The following is a 10975-nucleotide window of genomic DNA, read 5'->3' as shown; positions in this document are numbered from 1 at the left end:
ATCCTCAACTCTCGTATATCTAATTTTTTCCTCACAGAAAGTTTCCCTCACAAAAGCTTTCTCTCTTAGAAGACCCCTCTTGAACCCCTGAAGCGATCGCTGTCCGCTGTCCAGGAGCCCTGCTCTTTCTCTCCCGACGTACGGCAGCTCTCTCTCTTCTTCACAGGGTCTGTTCTCTGGATTTTCCACGGCCGTATGAAGCCGCACGTGATCACAGCAAAGAACGAGCCACACAACTTTCTATTCACCAGTCATGCCCTTTTAAAGGGCTTAAACCTAATTAGATTAGGTTTATGTTGCTCCTTAGATTGATTTTGATGATTACAAAGCAGTTGAAGGGGTACTAATGTTTCTCACTTGAAAAAGACTTATTGCTCTTCAGGGGCAAAATTATAATTTTATCAAAACCCTGATTTGAAAGTATCAAATGATAGAACAAAAGATTTGTGATCCACTGGTGAAAATTTTATTGATTTTGGACTTGTATTTTGAAAGATATGCATGATTGAAAATCATGAGTCGACCCATGAGTCGACTCATGGCACATGAGATGACTGGCACGCTGAAATTTCTGGCCGGCACAGACTTGGCACATCCTGTGAGTCGACCCATGAGTCGACCTCCAAGGCATGAGTCGACCCATGAGTCGACCTCTGCGGGTTTTAAGCCAGTTTTACAGAACCTTGCATCCCGTTCGAAGAGAGATTTTGAAAAAGGGATTTCAAGCAAACTTTTCAGTCCTAAGCAAGAGCTCACTCAAAGCATTCAAGAAGCCTTTAATCCAAGCTCACCAACTCCTCAAGTGTACATTCAAGTCTCCAACCACCTTGAGAAAATCCAAAAGGGTCTTCTTCTCTTTGAGTAAAGTGTATTTAAAGTCATATTCGCTCATTAAAGGAGCTTTCTTTGTACTTATTTGTGCTATTGATTGCTATACTCGGTTTGAGTGATTGTTTTTGTTTTGGAAGGGTTTCAAAACAAGGGAAGGTTGATCCGAACCTAGAATCGGAGTGTATTGGATTGGCTTGTATCCGGAAAATAAGTGGTCTAGCTTGGGATAGCTAGAGTCAGAGTTTCCGACGTTTGTATTCGGGTTGAATACAAGATTAGTGGATTGAAATTCTCAAGTAGGAGCTTGGGGAGTGGATGTAGGTGCAAGGTTGGCACCGAACCACTATAAATCTTTTTGTTTGTGGTGTGTCTAATTGCTCTTCTTTAACTCTTCATTATTCTCTTGCATTCTTGCTTTTAGCCATTAGTCTTGAATTAATTTTACTTGTTGCTCCTAGATTGATTTTGATGATCACAAAGCAGATTGAAGGGATACAAATAATTTTAAAATGAAAAAAAGTCTTTATGCTCTTCAAGGGCAAAATCGTAATTTCACTAAAATCCTGATTTGATAGTACCATTTGGTAGAACATATGATTTGAAATCTATTGGTGAAAATTTCATTATGTTTGGACTTATATTTTTGAAGTTATGAAGGTTTGAAGTGCATGAGTCGACTCATGAGTCAACTCATGGCACTGTGAGCTGATTGGCACGCAAAAATTCTCCTTGGCATGCTAGTTTTCTGGCTTGGCACGATCTGTGAGTCGACTCATGAGTCGACCCACAAGGCATGAGTCGACTCATGAGTCGACCCCTGCTAATTTGAGCCAAGAATTTCCAGAAACGCATTCTCTGGTTTTTGCAACAGAGGTCGACTCATGAGTCGACCCCTGAAGCATGAGTCGACTCATGAGTCGACCCCTGCGATGGGAAATATCAGCAACGGCTATTTTTTTGTCCATTTTAATTGCCATTTATGCTTCCTAAAAATCCTCTAACGGCTCTTTATCTACCTAAATTGTTTTCTCTTGCTTCTAATGCTACAAAATGCTTTAAATGGTGAAAGAAATTGCAGATTAAATAGCGGATCAAACATGAAATCAAAAGAGATGGAAGAGAAGAGAAAAAGAGGAAAAAGAGAAGAACAGAAGAGAGGATCCAAAATTTGCAAGAAAAAGTCTGAGATTAACGAAAAATCCAAAGAGAAAAAGAGAGAGGATCCACAATATACCAGAGAGATTGTGAAAGAGAAAAGCAAGATCTTTCAAGGAGAGAATTCTTCACGCCTATTGTTTCAACCTTGATCTAGAGATTGTTCAAAGCTTTCAAGAGATCTTTAATCAATAATCAACCTCTTCTCAAGCATTCAAGCATTCATCCATTTTGAGAAAATCTGAAAAAGGGGTTCTTCATTTGAGTAAAGCTTTTATTGTTATATTTGCTCATTTAAAGGAGCTGTTATTGTATTAATCTGTGCTCTAAATTTTCTAACTCTTTGTGAGTTTTTGTTCTTGTGTTTGGAGGATTTCCAAAACAAGGAAAGGTTGATCCGAACCTGAAATCGGAGTGTTTTGGGTTTACTTGTACCCGGGAAACAAGTGATCTAGCTTGGGATAGCTAGTGTCGGAGTTTCCGACGTCTTGTATTCTAGCTTGGGATAGCTAGTGTCGGAGTTTCCGACGTCTTGTGTTCTAGCTTGGGATAGCTAGTGTCGGAGTTTCCGACGTTTTGTATTCGGGTTGAATACAAAGGATAGTGGATTAAAATTCCCAAGTGGGATCTTGGGGAGTGGATGTAGGTGCAAGGTTAGCACCGAACCACTATAAATCCTTGTGTTTGTGGTGTGCTTTATCGCTTTATCTTATTTCTTTATTATATCCTTGCAATACTGCTTTAGGTAATTAATATTGATTTAAAGCCATTGTTTTGTTCTTCATAAGTTATCTGTTGGGCTTAAAATTTTTAGAAACCCAATTCACCCCCCCCCTTTTGGGTTGCATAGCTGGGCAACATTACTCTCTCTATTTATTTAACTTTGTCAAACATTTTTCATAAGTCATAAGTTAAGCTTAAAATTTTTAGAAACCCAATTTACCCCCTCCTCTTGGGTTGCATAGCTGGGCAACAAGTGGTATCAGAGCCCGGTGCTCTAGCCCTACTTTGATGTAAACAATCAAAGAGCCAAAGATCTATGGCAACTCAAGTCGGCACTTCTCTAGCCGAGGGACAATCCACCAACCGACCTCCACTTTTCAATGGGTCTAATTACACCTATTGAAAAGCTCGGATGAAAATATTCATTCAAGCACTCGACTATGATATGTGGAGTATCATAGTGAACGGTCCTCACACACCCACTAAAATTATAGATGGTGTGGAATCAACCAAACCCGAGAAAGAATGGGATGAGGTTGATAAGAAAATGGCCCAATTAAATGCTAAAGCAATGAATGTTCTTTATTGTGCTCTTGATGCTAACGAATTTAATCGCATTTCTACTTGCTCATCTGCCAAAGAAATATGGGATAGGTTAGAAGTAACCCATGAGGGAACCAATCAAGTAAAGGAGTCTAAAATCAACATGCTTGTGCATAAATATGAATTATTTAAAATGGAGCATGATGAGTCCATAACTGAAATGTTTACTCGCTTTACTGATATTATAAATGGTTTAAAGAGTCTTGGTAAGTGTTATACTAACAGTGAGCTTGTAAGAAAGATTCTCAGGTCCTTACCAAGAACTTGGGAAGCCAAAGTGACCGCCATCCAAGAAGCCAAGGACTTGAACATTCTATCCTTGGAAGAGCTTCTTGGATCATTGATGACTCATGAGCTAAGCATGAAGCAACATCAAGAGGAAGAAGTCAAAAAGAAAAGAATAATTATCCTCAAATCCACAGCTCCACCAGATGAAGAAACTGATGACACTGAAGATGAAGAACAGGATGAAGAGATGGCACTCATTACCTGAAGATTCAAAAAAATTTTGAGAAAAAGAAAACAATGGATGAGGAAGAGGCCATTCACAAACGGAAAACAGAGCAAAGAAAAGGAGAAAGACCAACCCCTTATCTGTTACGAGTGCAAGAAGCCGGGACACTTCAAATCTGAATGCCCACAACTGAAGAAGGGTCCCAAGAAGTACAAGAAGAAGGCCATGATGGCCACTTGGAGTGCGAGTGATGACTCAAGCTCCGAAGAGAAAAACTTGACTGAACAAGCTAACATGTGCCTTATGGCACACGAAAATGAGGTAATATCCAAAACTCCTAGTGACTTTACATTTGAAGAATTACATGAAGATTTTTATAATTTAGTTGATGAATTAAAGAAACTAGGGATGAAGAACAAAGATCTAAAATTAAAAAATCAATCTTTATTGAAATAAAATGAAAGCATTTTAATTGAAAAATCCACCCTGCTTCAAGAAAATCAAAGTTTAAAGAATGAAATTGCCAAGCTAAAACTAATAGTAGAAAAATTCACCTTGAGTTTAAATAAACTTAATATGATTCTTGATAATCAAAAAGCCGTGTATGATAAGGCTGGACTTGGCTATAACCCCTTGAAGAAACAAAAATATCTGAAAAATATTTATGTAAACTCTTTAAGCAACAAGTCTTCTAATATTACTTGCTTCAAATGTGGTAGAGTGGGACATAAGTCATACACTTGCTTCTCTAACAAGTCTGCAAATTCAAATATAAAGAAAATATGGGTTCCAAAAGGAACCATTATAACAACCAAAAAGGACCCAAGAAAGCTTGGGTACCTAAAACAAAAATGTGACTTTTGCTTGCAGGTGTGTCTAGCATCCCAAGGAGGAAACAGGAAATGGTATCTTGACAGTGGATGCTCGAGACACATGACTGGTGATGAATCCCAATTCATCACTCTTGATGCTAAGAATGGAGGGATGGTCACCTTTGGAGACAATGGCAAAGGAAAGATCATCGGTATAGGTAACATTGGTAGCACTCCCTCCAAATACATTAAAAATATTTTGTTAGTAGATGGTTTAAAGCATAATTTACTAAGCATTAGTCAATTTTGTGATAAAGGATATAAAGTTATTTTTGAATCGTCTGTTTGCATTGTAACAAGTCCTATTAATGATGGCATTAAATTTATTGGACATAGACATGGTAATATTTATATGGTAGATTTAAATGATTTAGCCAAAATAAATATGCAATGCCTAGTATCCTTGAATTCTAAAATTAATGAGACTAGTTGGCTTTGGCATCGCAGACTTGCACACATTAGCATGCATTCTCTTTCAAAATTAATTAAGAAAGAATTAGTTCTTGGTTTGCCAAAATTGAATTTTGAAAATGATAGAATTTATGATGCATGCCAACTAGGTAAACAAACAAGAGTTTCATTTAAATCCAAAAATGTTGTTTCAACCTTTAGACCTTTAGAGCTTTTGCATATGGACTTATTTGGACCTACTAGAACCACTAGTCTAGGAGAAAAATGATATTGTTTTATAATTATAGATGATTACTCTCATTTTACTTGGGTTTTTTTTTAGCACACAAAGATGAAACTTTTCATGTTTTCACTAAATTTTACCGAAAAGTCACTAATGAGAAAGGATTTTCAATTCAAAATATTCGAAGTGATCGTGGAACTGAATTTGAAAATCAAGACTTTGAAAACTTTTATGATGAAAAAGGAATTGGTCATAACTTCTCTGCTCCTAGGACACCCCAACAAAATGGGATAGTAGAAAGGAAAAACAGAACCTTAGAAGAAATGGCCCGTACCATGCTATGTGAAAGCAACCTTCCAAGATATTTTTGGACGGAAGCAATTAACACATCATGTTACATTTTAAATCATGCTTTGATTAGACAATTTTTAAAGAAAATCCTCTATGAGCTTTGGAAAGAAAGAAAGCCTAATATTGCATATTTTCATATTTTTGGTTGTCGATGTTTTGTATTAAATAATGGTAAAGAAAGGCTTGAAAAATTTGATGCAAAATCAGATGAAGCAATCTTTCTTGATTACTCCTCCACTAGTAAAGCTTTTAGAGTTTTTAACAAAAGAACTTTAGTAGTAGAGGAGTCCATACATGTTGTCTTTGATGAATCTAACGATCTTCCTTCAAGGAAGAATGAAGGTGTTGATGATGCAGATCCTCTTATAGATGGAATAAAGGAGATCACTCTGAAAGATCCAATAATTCAAGATGACGAGGAACATGAAGACAAATAGGATGAGGGAGGTGAAGAACATCAAGAACAACCTCAAGGTATAAATGACCTACCCAAAGAATGGAGGTATGTTCACAATCACCCTAAGGAGCTAATTATTGGTGATCCTATGCATGGGGTAAAAACTCATTCTTCACTTAAAGATGTATTTAATCATTGTGCTTTTGTCTCTCATCTTGAACCAAAAACTATTGAAGAAGCTGAAAATGATTATAATTGGATTAATGCAATGCAAGAGGAACTTAATCAATTTGAAAGAAATAATGTATGGACTTTAGTATCAAGACCTAAAAATTATTCAATAATTGGCACAAAATGGGTCTTTAAGAACAAATTAGATGAACATGGAAATGTAATAAGAAATAAAGCAAGATTGGTTGCTAAAGGTTATAATCAAGAAGAAGGAATTGATTTTGATGAGACCTTTGCACCTGTTACTAGATTAGAGGCCATTAGACTTCTACTTGCATATGCTTGCTTTATGAAATTTAAATTATTTCAAATGGATGTCAAAAGTATATTTTTGAATGGATATATTGCTGAAGAAGTCTATGTAGAACAACCCTCAGATTTTGAAAATCATGCTTTTTTTAATCATATTTTTAAATTAAATAAAGCTCTATATGGATTAAAACAAGCATCTAGGGCTTGGTATGATAGGCTAAGCAAATTTTTACTAAATAATGATTTTTCAAGAGGTAATGTAGACACAACCCTCTTCATTAAAAGAAATCAAAATGATATGTTAATTATACAAATTTATGTTGATGACATTATTTTTGGGTCTATTAATGAATCTCTTTGTCAAGACTTTGCTAAGCTCATGCAAGAGGAGTTCGAGATGAGCATGATGAGAGAACTTACATTCTTCCTTGGACTCCAAATCAAACAAACAAAGGAAGGAATCTCCATCACCCAAAGCAAGTACACCAAGAAATTACTCAAAAGATTTGGAATGGAGAACTCCAAAGCAATTGGCACACCCATGAGCCCCTCATGTAAGCTTGACAAGGATGAAGAAGGTAAATGTGTAGACTTAAAATATTATAGAGGTATGATTGGCTCTCTATTATATTTAACTGCAAGTAGGCCTGATATCATGTTTAGTGTTTGTTTGTGTGCTAGATTTCAATCTAATCCTAAAGAGTCTCACCTGAATGCTGTTAAAAGAATTCTTAGATATTTAAATGGTACTCAAACTCTAGGATTATGGTACTCTAAGGACTCACTAATTGATTTATTAGGATATTCAGATGCTGATTTTGCTGGATGTAGATTAGACAGAAAAAGCACTAGTGAAACTTGTCAATTTCTTGGAGTTAACCTAATCTCCTAGTTTAGCAAGAAATAAAATTCGATAGCACTGTCTACAGCTGAGACCGAATACATTGCAGTCGGAAGTTGTTGTGCTCAAATCTTGTGGATTAAGCAACAACTCGAAGACTTTGATATCAAACTTAATGAAACACCCATAAAATGTGATAACACTAGTGCCATAAATCTTACTAAAAATCCAATTCAACATTCAAGGTCTAAACATATTGAAATAAGACATCATTTTATAAGAGAACATGTTCAAAACAAAGATATAATTCTTGACTATATTTGCACTGAAAATCAATTAGCCGATATCTTTACAAAGGCCCTAAGTGAGGATAGATTCTGTGAAATTAGGAGAAATCTAGGAATTCTTGATCCATTTGCCTAAATATCTCTCTAATTCCAAGGAATAGATGTCAAAATTTCTTTGAGCTCAATTTCCATCATCTCTCTTGGACCTAAAAGCTCAAGATTATCATTCTCACAACTTGTCATTGAGCAAAAATTCTTCTCTCAAAATTTTGAATTTTTTCAAAATTTATTCATGTTTTTTTCTGAAATTTTGTGAATCATGAGTCGACCCCCTAGGATCGACCCAATGGCATACTTGAAACTTTTGGCCAACATCCCACGGGTTCATTTCTTTTTAACTTAAAGCCCGTTCATGAGCCGACCCCTCCTTCTTCATCTTCCTCCCTCCAAAACTCATCGTCCTCATCTTCGTTCTCTCCAAATCTAAAGTTTTAGCTCTAGATCCTTCTCCCATCACCTCTCCACCTCAAATCGCCCCTTGGGAAAGGAGCTTTTCATATTTTTCTCTCTTGATTGAAGCGGTTGGAGTGTGCCCTGGCTTCCACCATTCTTCTCCAAATCGGGATTTTTCTCTGCAAAAAATCCCTTTTCATCCTCTAATAACCCTCCTTCTCCTCACCCATTTGATCTTTCGAGTCTCCTTACTTGCTCTTGTGGTGAGAATGGCCCCAAAAATGAAACTCCCTCAAAGAAGAAAATCAGTCCGTGAGCTGGAAGAAGGCATGCGCAGGAAAAGGCAAGCTTCTCAGACCTCCTCTGCTCCCATTCCTGCTTCAGCATCTGCACCAGGTTCCTCTCAGTCTCCTCTCAGCCCTAGCAAAATTTCACTCTCTGACAGAAAGGTAGAAACCGGCAAGAATGTGGACTTCAGATTCTTTGAAAAAGAAGGTTTCTCCTTTGGTTCAAAGATCAAAAACCAAGGTTGGGGATTTTACTGTTCTCTCAAAGAAGTTACATATGTAGATTTGGTTAGAGAGTTTTATCTGAATCTGTGCTATGGCAATGGAACAGTAACTTCTACTGTTAAGAGAATTGATATCTGCTTAGATCCTATTATTTTGGGAGAGATTCTACATTTGCCCTGTGAGTGATATTCAAACATGGAACTCCCAGTGAAAGAAGAAGGGATCAATGTGATTTTAGGAGGAACTTACTCGGGAAGTCTAAATAAATTATAAGCCAAGATCTTGTCAATTGAAATGAGAATTCTACATCAATTAGTGATAAAGCTTTTCTTCCTGAGAAGTGGCAGACATGACCTTCTTTCTGGCCGAGACATATGTATAATGTTTCATGTAATCACCCAAACCCCCTTAAACCTCCCTGCTTTAATGATTGAGGCCATGAGAGAAACACTGAATAGATCCAAGGCACATCTGCCTTTTGGTATGGCCCTCACACTGGTATTCAGGAGGTTTGGAGTTAGTTTTGAGGGGGAGGTATCAGCTAGGCTTTCTCACTCAAACACCATCAACCAACACACTCTGCACCACATGGGATTCACTAGGATTGATGGTGGTTGGATCAAGGGTACAGAAGAGAGAGCTGAGGAGAGAGCTGAGGATAGAGTTAAGGACAGAGCTGAGGAAGAGGTCCCTCATCACCTCTCCATGACTTCAGGGCAGCATCTCCAGACATCCAGTTTGTTTCAGATCCAGAGGCTGGCCCTTCAGAGTCCACCAGGAGGCACACACCAGTTCAGCAGCCAGACAGCAGAGCACCTCCCTCAGAGTTTAGATTGGCTGATGATCAGATTGAGTGGATTTCTCAGCATGTGGCTTCCTTGCTTTCTCGTCAGTGGAGCACTTCTACTTTTGCATCGAGATCCACATCATTAGATGCATCTGATCAGACCCTGATCCCCCATATCTCCACTGTATTTCAGATGATCTCAGATCAGTCTGTTCGGATTCAGCAGCTCGAGGATTACATTTTGAGACTGACTGGAAGAGTACTTGACTTACAGGGGCAAGTGTTAGCTCTGGCCCATCCACAGCCACAGGAGTGCACTATTGAGGTCACAGACCTAACTGCGGAGGCTGGCAAACTTAGAGGTGTATTGGAGGGTGGATTTGATTTCTTGAGGAGAGAGATCAGAGGCTCTAGTGGGCATGCTTCTACACAGTTCACTGCACTACTTCAGTCTATTTCGAGAGCTCTGAACCTTCTTGATACCATCAGGCTCTCTCTTGCAGTCCAGTCTATGGGTTCTCAGCCTTCAGGATCATCTCGCCCACCTACTCGTGCCAGCACCTCCACTCGTGGCAGAGGCAGACGGGGTAGAGGACGAGTCCTTGGTCATGATCCATCATCTCCCCACCCCATCTCTGATACATCTGATTCTGATCCATCTAGTCATGAGCTCTACTAAATCCTTGTAGCTAGCCTTATCTGTTGTTCTTTCTAGGATCTATCTTTTGGGCCATGTAATGATATTAACTGGTTGACTTTTATATTATGGAATATGTATTGGAACAGCTATGGTACCACTCACCTTTTGATTATATATCTACTCTTTGACTTTTAATGTATGTTGCTATTTCATATCTATGGTACTCTATGGCATATTTTGTTTTATGATTGCTGTATTCAGGGGGAGTAAACATTAATGATTAGCACAAGAAGTTTGAAGAAATAATTAAAAAAATATATATATATTCAAAAAAAGAGGGAGAGTTAACAATGTTTGATGATGTCAAAAAGGAGGAAAAATTAAAGAAAAATATCAAAAGCAAGATTAATAAATGACTTAAAAATAAAATGAGTGAATTGGGAGAAATTAAAGAAAAGTATCAAAAGCAAGATTAATAAAAGACTTAAAAATAATATGAGTGAATTGCTAAGCAAAAAGCAAATGAGCAAATTTTAAAATTAATTCTTAGACATGCACTGATACACCTTAAAATTTGACATACTCTGATATACTTTAAAATTAATTCTTAGACATGCATTGATACACTTAATTTTTAAACATACTCTGATACCAAAATTAAATAATCAAATATGAATGAGCGAATTTTTAAGATGCTAAGAAATTTGTAAAACAAGCAAATGAGCAAATGATATATTTTCAAACACGCAATTTTCAAATCCTAAGGTAAATTCTGCTTTGCTCTGATAACAAAAATAAATTTTCTACTCTGATACCAAAATCACATAATCAAATGAGCAATTTTTTAAATCATTAAGCAATAGACAAATTATTTATGCAAATGGGCACATGTATCACATGCCAAAAGAATCAATCTTCTTTTCAAGCAAATGCACTTATAAGTTGGTAGTAA

The sequence above is a fragment of the Elaeis guineensis genome, chromosome 10 (genome assembly GCF_000442705.2).
Source record: "Elaeis guineensis isolate ETL-2024a chromosome 10, EG11, whole genome shotgun sequence".
Taxonomy (NCBI): Eukaryota; Viridiplantae; Streptophyta; class Magnoliopsida; order Arecales; family Arecaceae; genus Elaeis; species Elaeis guineensis.
This window is presented reverse-complemented; position numbering follows the sequence as displayed.